Source organism: Schistocerca piceifrons, chromosome 5, assembly GCF_021461385.2.
Source record: "Schistocerca piceifrons isolate TAMUIC-IGC-003096 chromosome 5, iqSchPice1.1, whole genome shotgun sequence".
In the NCBI taxonomy this organism is placed as follows: Eukaryota; Metazoa; Arthropoda; class Insecta; order Orthoptera; family Acrididae; genus Schistocerca; species Schistocerca piceifrons.
Window position 1 is genome coordinate 200,080,581 of NC_060142.1, and position 13,953 is coordinate 200,094,533.

Here is a 13,953-nt window from a genome sequence, read left to right on the forward strand (position 1 = left end):
ATGACGATATCGTGCACATTCGGGACCACAGCCCTTCCATCCGGCGGTGCATGCATGCTGCCAGCGGTCCTGGCGTGTTCTCGCTCTCTGCAGACCTGGCTCCTGAGTCCCCATCTAAACTGGCCCACTCACACGACCCGGAAAAAAGCGACGTCGCCCCAAAGATAGGACAACAGTTACTAGTTATCGATAACCGCCGCTGCTGCCGCTAGCGGACTGGCAACGCTTGCGAAACCGAGTGGCGGCTGTCAACATGAGAATAAGACATACATCCTCAACCACGCCAACTAAACGATACCGTCTGGCCTCCAACAGAGGGTGGAAACCTACAAACAGCACCAACGCGAGCCGCAGCACGGCTCACAGTTATGATGATATTTACACTAGTTACTACTATATTTGATAGTGCACAAGATCAAATTGTGAATAAAGGAATGGTCTCAAAAACTTGGACCCTGTAAAATGGATACTTTTATTCAATAAGTACGTAATTAATTTTTTAATAATGATATCCTATCCTCTGAAAAATGTACATTCTTCTTAAACAGGTGTTTCACAAATATTTTAATAGAGATTTTAGTAATAGCACGTAGCATCACACTTTGTTTCACACTAAATTATTCTTTCTTTTTAATAATAATTTATTTGATTCATTTCCCAGAACACTTTTTGCCAGGACCTCTCTGGGTCAATTTATCAACGGTAACCTGCTTCATTTTATTCTGAATTTCAGCAACTTGCAACTTGCAACAGCCAACATGGATTTTGTGTTGCCCAATAATGCATGTTATTCAGATTAAAATTTCCATGGTTTGTGTATGTAGCCTCGTCAGTAAATAAAATTAAAGTAATAAATGTGTCGTCCCTCTGAATCTGAAGTTGAGCCCATCGGCAGAATTCAATGCGACGCATACAATCCGTACCAGTTAATTCTTTGTGGGGACTGATATGGTAAGGATGATATTTATGGCAATGCAGAGCACGAACGACACTACTCTGGCTCATGCCAGATTCCCTACAAATTTGACGCAAAGTAACACAAGTATCTCGAACCACAGTGGCAATCGTACCAATTTCCGTTTCCTCGTTAGTAACTTTCCTTTCCTGGATATGTTTCCGATGTGTTAAAGATCCAGTTGTTCTCAATTTATCATACACATATTTAAATCTACGACGCATATGGTGAGTACGTTGAGGATATCTTTCAGCGTATAAGTCTATAGCTCTCACTGAATTTTGTTGGCATTCTCCGTAAATGAGAAGCATGTCGACTTGTTCTTCGAAGGAATACATCATTCACATTCGCTTGATTCGACGATTTTAGTCTTACCGTTCCTATTAGTGCTGTATTGCGAAACCGTCGAATGGTGTTTACATGTCAATGGCAGGTTAGATGGATACGCAGTATTCGGCGAATATTTACTATTTACACGATATAAGAGAGAATTATCAGATCATGTGCTTCGATAAGTGCCGAAGTGATAAGGAGTACCACTCAATCCATGATAAAAAAGGTTGCAGCACTGCATTGATACCAATGGTTATCACTTCCAACACCTTCTGTAAATGGACGTTCATGCCACCTCTGTGACCTTCGTTGACCTTCAAAGGCCTCACTGTTACACATCATTGGATTCTTCTCTACAGTCGCTATCAAAAAATAAGTACCAAACTATACCATCCTATTTAAAAAAAAAAAACTCATATCTCTGACGCGACCCCACCTAACAACAAAAACACCAACATCACATTATGTCCCCGGTTGTCCTATGCAACATTTGTCCCATAAACTTTAGGAGTTATTCTAGGTGGCAATAGTTAGTGACTCACCCTGTATTTTAAATTTATTAAACTCTGAGATAGTTATTACAACGTAATGATTGTGTTTCGTAATATATGGACTATAAGTAAGGGGTTTGCATTATAGAACGCAATCTCAAGCATTTTTCCATGAAGACACTGAACATCTTGCCTCACAGCGGGACAAATGTGGTAACAGCTATGGCGCTTTCTTTTGAAGTAATAAACTGTTTACTTCCTTCTCTATGTCGGTCTCGTTTTCATTTGACTGCCACTTATATAATCACACTAACTTCTCTGATGATCAGCTCCACTTGTAAGGGAGCGAGACGGCTGCGGTTGGCTCAAGATTAATCGTCGGTGCCCAGCATTGCCGACAACTTGCCTGCTACCAACGATCCTTATATCCTTGCATGAACCGTCGCTGATGGCGGCATAATCTGCTAACAGCCATACGATACGAGTAGACTGCCACAGAGGTTTCTTTTTCCAGCGGCATGCTATGACACTTGTTTCTCTGCCCTATATCACTATCTTTCAAAAGCTTGTGTTTACGTTCTGTTACATTAGACCATATTGAGGGGAGATCACATTATCTGCATATACCATTGTTTCTGAAATCGCTAAACGGGTCAAGGGTTTTATTTTAGTCATTCGCCGACGAGTCTGGTGTACAATAAAAGGCAGCAAAAGGAAAGCTGAAATTTTAGATTTTGCTTTCAAAATTATCATTCATCCAGGAGCATCGTACAGATGTACCATCGTTTGGCCGTCGTACAAACTCTCATGCGGAGTACATAGGTGCAGACATCCCTTGTATTGAACAGCAACCGCAACAATGGAAAATAAATCGCTAGGTCCAAACGGATTCTCAAAAAAATGCTTCAAATGGCTCTGAGCACTATGGGACTTAACTTCTGAGGTCATCAGTCCCCTAGAACTTAAAACTACTTAAACCTAACTAACCTAAGGACATCACAAACATCCATGCCCGAGGCAGGATTCGAACCTGCGACCGTAGCGGTCGCGCGGTTCCAGACTGAAGCGCATAGAACCGCTCGGCCACACCGGCAGGCCAAACGGAATCTCAGTTCAGTTTTACAGAGAGTAGTGTTTGACACTAGCCCGTTACCTAGCTTGCACTTTTGAAGAATTTCTCGCCCAGCACGAAGTTACAAGTGATTGGAAAAAAGCGGAGGCGACTGCCGTATACACGCAGCGTAAAATTACTGATCAAAATTGCTGACCAATATCCTTATCGTCGGTTTGCCTCAGAATTCTTCGGCATGTACTTATTACGAATATAATAAATTTCCTTGATAGAGAGCAGCTTCTTTCCGCATATCAGCACTGATTTAGAAATCATATCTCATGTGAGTCTCTGATCGCCCTTCTCTCCTACAATGTCCTGAGAACCACAGATGACAGGCGAGACTAAAATTCCATTCGCCTGGATTTCCGTAAACCATTTGACACAGTGTCCCATTGCAGCCTGTTAACAAAGGTCCGAGCATACCGAACGGGCTCTCATGCACAAGGTCTAGTCACATTAACGTAACCAACGCCAATCTTCGATGTCAAAGTGGAATAACCTCTCACTGACGGCACGTTGAAGCATTAGCAGTGAAGGGCGTATAAAACGTGTCAGTGGGATGCGGAAAACAGTGTAGTCATTGTTGTAGTTTGGAAACGGAACGATTTATCTGATGGCATTATCATTGGATTTCCGGCCAAAAGTGGAAGCGTTTCAGAAGTGACTTAGGTTGTAAGCTGTTCGCGTGTCGCTGTGGTTAAAGTATACCGTGCATGGCAAAACGGCACTGTCCAAAACCGGCTCTGAGGCAACTGTGGTGCACCGTGGGCCATAGATGACAGGGGTGAAGGACGGCTGTGAAGATCTGCATGGGCGAATAAACGTGAAACTGTTGAACAGCTGTCTACTCAAATGAACCAAGTGGCTCCCAATACCGTCTAATCAACGACCGTTCAGCGAACGTTGCTGCGCATGGGACTCCGCAGCAGGTTCCTGGGGCAGCTACAAAGGCTGGAATTCGCATACCAGTAACACAATTGGACGTTCACAGACTAACAATAGGTGGCCTTTTCACAGGAATCACTTTTCATGCACCATCGAACAGATGAGCGAAGGCCAGAATGGCGTGAAACGTCTGAAAGCAAACACCCTGCAACCATCGTCGGTAGGTTTCAAACTGGAGGAAGGAGCATTAGGGTCTGGCATTCCCTGGGTGATCTAGACGCTCTAGAGGACATAGTGGATCAACAGAAGTAAGCATCTATGCTTATGGACCATGTCAGTCCCTATACAGGGTGTTACAAAAAGGTGCGGCCAAACTTTCAGGAAACATTCCTCACACACAAAGAAAGAAAATATGTTATGTGGGCATGTGTCCGGAAACGCTTACTTTCCATGTTAGAGCTCATTTTATTACTTCTCTTCAAATCACATTAATCATGGAATGGAAACACACAGCAACAGAACGTACCAGCGTGACTTCAAACACTTTGTTACAGGAAATGTTCAAAATGTCCTCCGTTAGCGAGGATACAGGAATCCACCCTCCGTCGCATGGAATCCCTGATGCGCTGATGCAGCCCTGGAGAATGGCGTATTGTATCACAGCCGTCCACAATACGAGCACCAAGAGTCTCTACATTTGGTACCGGGGTTGCGTAGACAAGAGCTTTCAAATGTGTTGTGGATTGGCAAGACAGCCAACCCACTATGAGAGGAAGTCGAAAGGCACGCGTTTTAGCTCACGCAGGCTGGCGTGAGGTCTGGAACAGGTCAAGGAAATGAGACTACCAAAAAACGTAGGTAGCTGCTGGAATACTTAACTTTAATCCATAATTGGTGAACATCGCTCTTGACGGTACATGTTTTACAGCATTAATAGTAACTGGTAATGGCGCCTTGCTAGGTCGTAGCAAATGACGTAGCTGAAGCCTATGCTAACTATCGTCTCGGCAAATGAGAGGGTATTTTGTCAGTGAACCATCGCTAGCAAAGTCGGCTGTACAACTGGGGCGAGTGCTAGGAAGTCTCTCTAGACCTGCCGTGTGGCGGCGCTCGGTCTGCAATCTCCGATAGTGGCGACACGCGGGTCCGACGTATACTAACGGACAGCGGCCGATTTAAAGGCTACCACCTAGCAAGTGTGGTGTCTGGCGGTGACCCATAAATGAAAGTCAAGAGGGTTGACGTCAGGAGACCGTGGATACCATGGAATTGGTCCGCCTCTACCAATCCGTCGGTCACCGAATCTGTTGTTGAGAGATGACTGGGTGTTGTGTGATGTCCTTAGGTTAGTTAGGTTTAAGTAGTTCTAAGTTCTAGGGGACTGATGACCATAGCTGTTAAGTCCCATAGTGCTCAGAGCCATTTTTTTGTTGTTGAGAAGCGTACGAAACTTCGACTGAAATGTACAGGAGCTCCATCGTGCATGAACCACATGTTGTGTCGTACTTATAAAGGCACATGTTCTAGCAGCACAGGTAGAGTATCCCGTATGAAATCATGATAACGTGCTCCATTGAGCGTAGGTGAAAGAACATGAGGCCCAATCAAGACATCGCCAACAATGCCTACCCAAACGTTCACAGAAAATCTGTGTTGATGACGTGATTGCACAAATGCGTGCGGATTCCCGTCAGCCCACACATGTTGATTGCGAAAATTTACAGTTTGATCACCTTGGAATGAAGCATCATCCGTAAAGAGAACATTTGCACTGAAATGAGGATTGACACATTGTTGGATGAACCATTCGCAGAAGTGTACCCGTGGAGGCCAATCTGCTGTTGATAGTGCCTGCACACGCTGTACATGGTACGGAAACAACTGGTTCTCCCGTAGCACTCTCCATACAGTGACGTGGTCAACGTTACCTTGTACAGCAGCAACTTCTCTGACGCTGACATTAGGGTTTTCGTCAACTGTACGAAGAATTGCCTCGTCCATTGCAGGTGTCCTCGTCGTTCTAGGTCTTCCCCAGTCGCGAGTCATAGAGTGGAATATTCCGTGCTCCCAGAGACGCCGATCAATTGCTTCGAACGTCTTCCTGTCGGGACACCTTCGTTCTGGAAATCTGTCTCGATACAAGCGTACCGCGCCACGTCTATTGCCCCGTGCTAATCCATACATCAAATGGGCATCTGCCAACTCCGCATTTGCACTGACTGCTAAACCACATTCGTGATGAACACTAACCTGTGGATGCTACGTACTGATGTGCATGATGCTAGTACTGTAGAGCAATGAGTCGCATGTCAACACAAGCACCGAAGTCAACATTACCTTCCTTCAATTGGACCAACTGGCGGTGAATCGAGGAAGTACAGTACATACTGACGAAACTAAAATGAGCTCTAACATGGAAATCAAGCGTTTCCGGACACATGTCCACATAACATCTTTTCTTTATTTGTGTGTGAGGAATGTTTCCTGAAAGTTTGGCCGTACCTTTTTGTAACACCCTGTATAGAGCTTCCTCGGCACGATGGCGTCAATCAGTAGGGCAATGCAACGTATCACACAGCTCACGTGTACATGCTTCTTGCGAAGAGTACGAGAATAAATTTACCAATCTGGCCACCAAATTCCCTGGATTTGAATCCAGTGGAGAATCTGTGGGACCATTTCGATCGGATTAGTCGCGCGATGGATCCACAACCGACATACCTAGCGCACCTGACCACGGCACTTGAGTTGTCATGGCTCCCCTGTAGGTACCTTCCACAACCTCACTCTCTTCTCGCACGTCTCGCAGTGGTCCGTGATGGCGTTCTAGAGATGGTTACAATGTACGTAAGTGGCCGAAGACATTTCAACCCCCCGAGCACTAATTTTTTCGGAGTGAAAGATATTAATGTGCGGTTTAATTACTGTAGCAGTTAGAAGTAACGATGTGAAAAAAAACTGTTTCCCACAGTTTCATTTTACAATGCGGGAGGTTTTCGGACCTACAGGGTTATTCGTAAGTACCTCCAGGGTTTGAGGAAACGACTGCGCAGACACGACAGGACATACAGAAAACGGACACACATAGATGGCTAGAGCATCTCTCCAAATTTGTAAATCACACTACAGGTGCTCACTCAGTATTGACACCGTTCCTGACGCGACAAACGTTTATAAATGTGTGTAGCTCATTGACGCGAATTGTCCCGGAAATCGAGACTGAAACCTGCTTTGCGGTGCTATTTATTGGTTTTCCTATTTGCAGGCACAATTAATTCGATGCAACAATACGAAGCAGAGGGTTAACACCAAAATTTAAGGACAGCTCACAGCTCAACTTACAGGTGCAATCTACAATTATAAGAATTCTATAAAGCATTAGCAGGCTTAGCTTTACTAGTGGGACGTTGACAGAGAGTAGTAAGCGCAACAAATTCTCACTGGGTGTTCGATAACCTGTCGTGAGACATTTATGTCTAGATGGTAAAGTAATGGAACCCATAACACTGTCCTCGACGGTGAATGTTCATCAAAGACAAAGCTCTCGTCTAGACCGCTTTGTTCTGTACACGGAGTGGACAGAAACAGTCTGAAAACCTTGTGAGGCTGTCGCATGGTAGATTGTGAAGAAGAACAGTTCGATATGCTGCACCATTTCCGAACTGATTATCATTGAAGTCACCCACTCAGGCAGATGCGCGGGAAAATTCAAAAGGCCCGTCAGATACATTCATAGCGGCCGTCACTACAATACGCATCTCAAGGTCATCTCAGCCTTACAGCTTTGCCAGCTGGTGATAATTTCAAATGCTAAGAAAAAAAATGTTAGACATGTAATTTTTTTACTACATCCTGTGGGAAAAAACAGAAACTCTGACATAGTTGGACTGAAAAGAATGTGTGAACATTCTAAAAGTTTATAGACGCATGTAGCACATATTTTCTTGTAAAAATATAACAGTATTCCGAGATAAAAAAAAGTACTGTGAAATATGAAACTGTGCCACTTGTACAACATAAAATTTCATCGCTGATGAATTTGCGTTTCGTAGAAATTGTAGAAACTCCCAGCGAGGAATTTTTTAAAAAAACTGTGAAATTAGTTTTGGTAGCATCTGAGATATCATTATTGTATCGTGTCACGTATGAACGCATTTTAATTACGACAATCTTTTTTAGTTTATTTGTTGCTGACCCTTCGTCGTTACACACATCATTCAACTCGCCGATTACACTATACAAAGATAACCGTAGTTTTATATAAGTGTACTGCAAGACTATTGATCTCTGAACGCGATTTCTGCATTGAACACATAACATCGTTCTTGTTGCAGCAATGAGTTTGCATTACAATGAAAATTTTCGTCTATCATTACGCTTTCAGAATCAGAAACCAAGTCCCCGGAGAGGACAAAGAACGTGGGTCTCCGAACCAGAATAATTATTGTTTTCACAGAGACCGCCCTGTATTTTTCAAGCCATCGGACAGTCTGCTGTGTTGTAGTACCGAAGTACAATTCCGCTTACTAACTTTTTGATTTCTGTTTTCATTTATACACCTTTCTTGGAGAATCACAACACGTGCTCACATCTACATCTACATTCATACTCCGCAATCCACCATACGGTGCGTGGCGGAGGGTACCTCGTACCATAACTGGCATCTTCTCTCCCTGTTCCAAACAGAACGAGGGAAAAATGACTGCCTATATGCCTCTGTATGAGCCCTAATTTATTTATTTATTTATTTATTTATTTATTTATTTAATCTGATCAGATTAGGGCCATCAGGCCCTCTCTTACATCGGACCAGTGTTCCACACATGTAGCTTTTCACACATCAGAGTAACATCATGAACATAGTTTAAATGAGAAAATTAGCTTACTCTAGTGACAATATGAATAAAGACTAGTGACTAAGACCTAATAAAGTAAATGCGGAAGTATTTTTACAACAGTTGCTATACATACAGATTATGATAAAAGCAATAATAATAACAGTAAAACAAAAAATCAAATAATAATGGTAAACATGACTAAGACCTAATAAAGTAAATGCTGGCAGTATTTTTACATCAGGTGCTATACATACAGATTATGGTGAAAGCAATAATAATAACAGTAAAAAAAATCAAATAATAATGACAAACATGAGAAAGATTCGCAATAGTAATGAAGGTTTGTGCAGATGTACATTAATATTTTGGTGTGTAAAGTAGATGTTTACTAGTATAGCGAGTTTTGGGTAAAGGAGGTTTAAGGAGAGGGAGAGAGGGAAGTAATGAGGTGAAGTGCACTCATGTACAGAGGAAGGCATTACTGTTGCTTAAGTAGATACGTCATTAACTGTTTTTTGAAGCCGGTCATGTTTTTAAGTTCTCTAACATAACGAGGGAGGTTATTCCAGAGTCGGGTTCCCGCTACTGTAAAGGACTTGGAGAAGGTGACTGAGCGATGCAGTGGAACGGAGAGGATTTTATTATGATGGGAACGTGTGTTTCTGTCATGTTGTTCCGACATGAGTGTTAGGGACGAGGAGAGATATGAGGGACAGTGTACATTTATAAGGCAGTAGATGAGACAGAGTGTATGGAAATCTCTGCGTTTGTCTGCACGCAGCCAGGACAATTTTGCATATGCTGGTGAAATGTGATCAAAAAGTCGAACGTCACAGATATATCGGACGCAGGCATTCGTGACCAGTTCTAGACGTCGGGAATTTTCCTGAGAGAGGCCTTGTAGGATAATATCGCTGTAGTCAATGATTGTGAGTATAAGCGTTTGTACTAATTTCTTTTTCAGATCGAAAGGGAAGAGTTTTTTATATTTTTGTAGGACATGAAGGGATGCTGATGCTTTTTTGCACACTGCAGTTACGTGCTCTGTCCAATGTAGATTTTCATCAATTATTACTCCCAAACTCTTTGCTGAGGGCGAGAAGTTAATAATTGTTCCATTTAGGATAAGAGGTGGTACGGATTCCCGATGTTTTGGGCTAATGAGCTTAGAGTGACCAACAAGTATCGCTAGTTTTAGACCTATGTCCTGTGCCCATTTTGACAGTGCGTCGAGGTCAGTATTGAAATTTTCAATAGCTTTCTTGAGATTGCTTGGTTTTGCACTTAGATACAACTGAATGTCATCAGCGTACATATGGTATTTGCAATAGGTCAGGACCGATGACACATCATTGACATAAAGAGAGAAGAGTATAGGACCTAATACTGAGCCTTGGGGAACGCCTGACACTACCTGCCGCCATTGTGATTTTATATCCCCAGACAGGACGCGTTGCTGACGAGACGTCATGTATGAGCAAAACCATTGCACTGCGCTTGGTGAGAAATTTAGACCGCTAAGTTTGGCTAGTTAAATGTCGAAGTCGACAGTATCAAATGCTTTGCTGAAATCTAAGAAGCAAATGATAGTCGCTTCTTGTCTGTCCATGGCAAGTTTCAGGTCATCTGTCACCTTTATCAGAGCGGATGTCGTGCTTCGATGTTTACGGAAACCTGATTGGTATTCGTCTAATAGGTTGTTAGTAGTTAGGTAGTTGGTGAGCTCGTCATGAACCATATATTCTAAGGCCTTTGATAGTGCAGGAAGAAGGCAGATGGGGCGGTAGTCAGAGGCTGCTGTGGCGATGTCCTTTTTAGGCAGTGGCTTAATTTGTCCCAGTTTCCAGGCCTCAGGGAAAACACTTGTGATTAATGAATCGTTGAAAATGTCTGTTATAGAGGGCAGTAGTTGGTCAATAATAAGTTGTACTATCTGGATAGTGATACCATCATGTCCAGTAGATGCTGATCTAATCCGCATTATGGCTTTCTTGACAGTACTGCAAGTGACGTGCTGTAAATAGAATTTTTCTTTGCTACAGTCGTTTATCCCAATGAAGTAATCAATGATTCTCTGTTTTTTTTGCGGATCAATTTTGGTTGCAGGTAATGTGAAGAATCGGTTTAGTTCTTCAGCTGGGACCATGGGATTTTCTGCAACTTTTATTTTGCCTAAACCGAGACTACGGAGATTTTTCCACAGGATAGCTGGTCTACATCTATTGTCAGCTAATGTACGGGCATGTCTGAGCTTAGCGTTTCTCACCGCTTGACTGACTTTGTTTCGTTTCTGCTTGTATACAGCGTGATTTTCAGATGTACGGTGTATCTTGTATGCTCGATGTGCAGCATCTCTGCGATTCATTAGCTGTTTTAGTTCATCAGTCAGCCAAGGTGCAGGTTGCCTTTTTGCTTTTCTGGTCTTTATTGGAGCATATTTGTCATATAGTTGAGTAATTTTGTTAGTGAAATCGTGGAGTTTGTCGTTTATGTCCATGAGGGGAGTAGAGGTCATCCCCCAAACTATTTCTTGTGCCTCAGTTTCGAGTTCAGGCAAATTTATGCGTTTGAGGTCTCGGTATGTAGACAGTTTTTGTTTCTTTCTAGGGCATTCTAGTGAATACGTCATGGAAATGATGTCATGGGCAGACATGCCAGGCGCAGATATTTGAGAGGTGCGGATTATTCTGTTCGGGGATTTCGTCGCGAATATATCTATGAAAGTGTGACTGGTAGTCGTGTGATGAGTAGGTGCCAGCTGAAGTAGCGTCATATTTGAGGAAGAAAGCATCCTCTTAAATTTCCCAGTGGAAGGACTATTGCACAGAAAATTAATGTTGGTGTCACCAGCTATAATTACATGTTCATATGACGATTCGAGACTAGAGAGGGCAGTTTCGAAGCAGGCGAACCCACCTACTTTAGGAGGTTTGTAAAGGACACATATTAAGCACTTTATGTTAAGTGATTTGATCTCTATGAACATATATTCCACTTGTTTATCTACATTGTTGTCGGATGTGTGTAGTACTGTAGGTGACAAATCAGAGCGTATGTACGCCCCTACTCCGCCCCCTCGTCTGTTGCATCTGTCGTGCCTGAGAAAGATATAGCCATCTAGGTTTACGGAAGTTGTAGGAATACTTGGTTTGAGCCAAGTCTCTGACAAAAGTATTACGTGTACATCAGCAGTTTGAAATATATATTTGAACTCGTCGAAGTGAGCTGGCAGAGACTGGACATTTCTCTCTTATCTTATCTTTGTGGTCTTTCCGCGAAATATTAGTTGGCGGCAGTAAAATTGTATTGCAGTCAACCACAAATGCTGGTTCTCTAAATTTCCTCAGTAGCGATTCGCGAGAAGAACGCCTCCTTTCCTCCAAAGACTCCCACCCGAGTTCCTGAAGCATTTCCGTAACACTCGCGTGATGATCAAACCTACTAGTAACAAATCTAGCAGCCCGCCTCTGAATTGCTTCTATGTCCTCCCTCGATCCGACCTGATAGGGATCCCAAACGCTCGAGCAGTACTCAAGAATAGGTCGTATTAGTGTTTTATAATCGGTCTCCTTTACAGATGAACCACATCTTCCCATAATTCTGCCAGTGAACCGAAGACGACTATCCGCCTTCCCCACATCTGCCATTACATGCTTGTCCCACTTCATATCGTTCTGCAATGTTACGCCCAAGTATTTAATCGACGTAACTGTGTCAAGCGCTACACTACTAATGGAGTATTCAAACATCACGGGATTCTTTTTCCTATTCATCTGCATTAATTTACATTTATCTATATTTAGAGTTAGCTGCCATTCTTTACACCAATCACAAATCCTGTCGAAGTCATCTTGTATCCTCCTACAGCCACTCAACGACGACACCTTCCCGTACACCACAGCATCATCAGCAAACAGCCGCACATTGCTATCCACCCTATCCAAAAGATCATTTATGTAGATAGAAAACAACAGCGGACCTACCACACTTCCCTGGGGCACTCCAGATAATACCTTCACCTCCGATGAACACTCACCATCGAGGACAACGTACTGGGTTCTATTACTTAAGAGTCTTCGAGCCACTCACATATTTGGGAACCAATCCCATATGCTCGTACCTTAGTTAGGAGTCTGCAGTGGGGCACCGAGTCAAACGCTTTGCGGCAGTCAAGCAATATGGCATCCGTCTGATACCCTTCATCCATGGTTCGCAAGATATCATGTGAAAAAAGGGCGAGTTGCGTTTCGCAGGAGCGATGCTTTCTAAATCCGTGCTGATTCATGGACAGCAACTTCTCTGTCTCAAGGAAATTCATTATATTCGAACTGAGAATATGAGAATATGTTCGAGAATCCTGCCACAAACCGACGTCAAGGATTTTGGCCTTTAATTTTGAGGATCCGTCCTTCACCTGCACTTTTCTTCCAGTCACTCGGGACTTTACGTTGGGCAAGAGGTTTGCGATAAATGAATCTAGGGGTTCTGCCGATGTTACTGCACTATTAATACGGAATGGTGTCGATTGAGAAACATCACCAAATTTTGTTGGCTATTTGAAACTTGTGCAAGTTTATGTTATTCCTGGTTACTTACTTCCTGCAAGGTGAACTGGAAGTACCCCAGAGGTTTTGATGAGAGATTTGGCGAATATCAAAGTATGTGGTATAAATATCGGTATCTTCTGATTGCATTGATTTAGAAGCTTAAATTTTTTACACCGCCAAGGGTCTGTTTACCTTGATATGCGACATAAATTTCAGCTTGATTCATCTACCAGTTCCTGAGAAAAGAGGCTTTGCACCGTCGAACGGAGAGACAGGTAGACATCAAAGTGTTGCTGTAAGGGTTCCCTTTTAAACGACTAAGCTACGCAACGCTAAAACCGACCGTAGTACAAGGTACGAATGTGAATGAATCTCGGATTCGTAATAATATTATGCCAGTTATCGAAACAGTCGTCGCGTAGAGAAAGGAGAGATTTTGCAGAGACGGGCAACACGTGGTACATTGCGGACCACAAGAGATCTTTGGAGACGTACACAGGGCAGGAGGAAACCTGGCGCCCTCGCGGCCTTGCGGGAGATCCCGGCAGTGTCGGGTGTCAGAGGCGGCGGAGGCGCGCGCCACGCCACGTGACCGTCGCCTCCTGGCGGTGACGGCGTGCCTGGAGGGGGCCGAGGGGGCGGAGGGGGCGGCAAATCGCCTTATAAAGGCCTACCGGAGGCGGCCGCCGCTCCGTCGCTACTCACGAGAACGCTTGGCGAACCACTCTCCCACCCAGCTGTCCAAGTCCTGCGCACTTAGCTGAGGTAAGCAAAGTTTCAGAGCCACCAA

At 43.5% G+C, this 13,953-nt stretch overlaps 1 protein-coding gene across 1 annotated transcript in view; it reads left to right on the forward strand.

The window, feature by feature from the left end:
- Nucleotides 1-13,868: 13,868 nt before the first annotated feature.
- Nucleotides 13,869-13,953, forward strand: part of LOC124798435 (alpha-tocopherol transfer protein-like) — a 106,673-nt gene continuing 106,588 nt past the window's right edge. The window contains exon 1 of the mRNA XM_047261844.1: nt 13,869-13,928. The gene's annotated coding sequence lies outside the window, so the exon portion shown is untranslated. The remainder of the gene's footprint in view (nt 13,929-13,953) is intronic.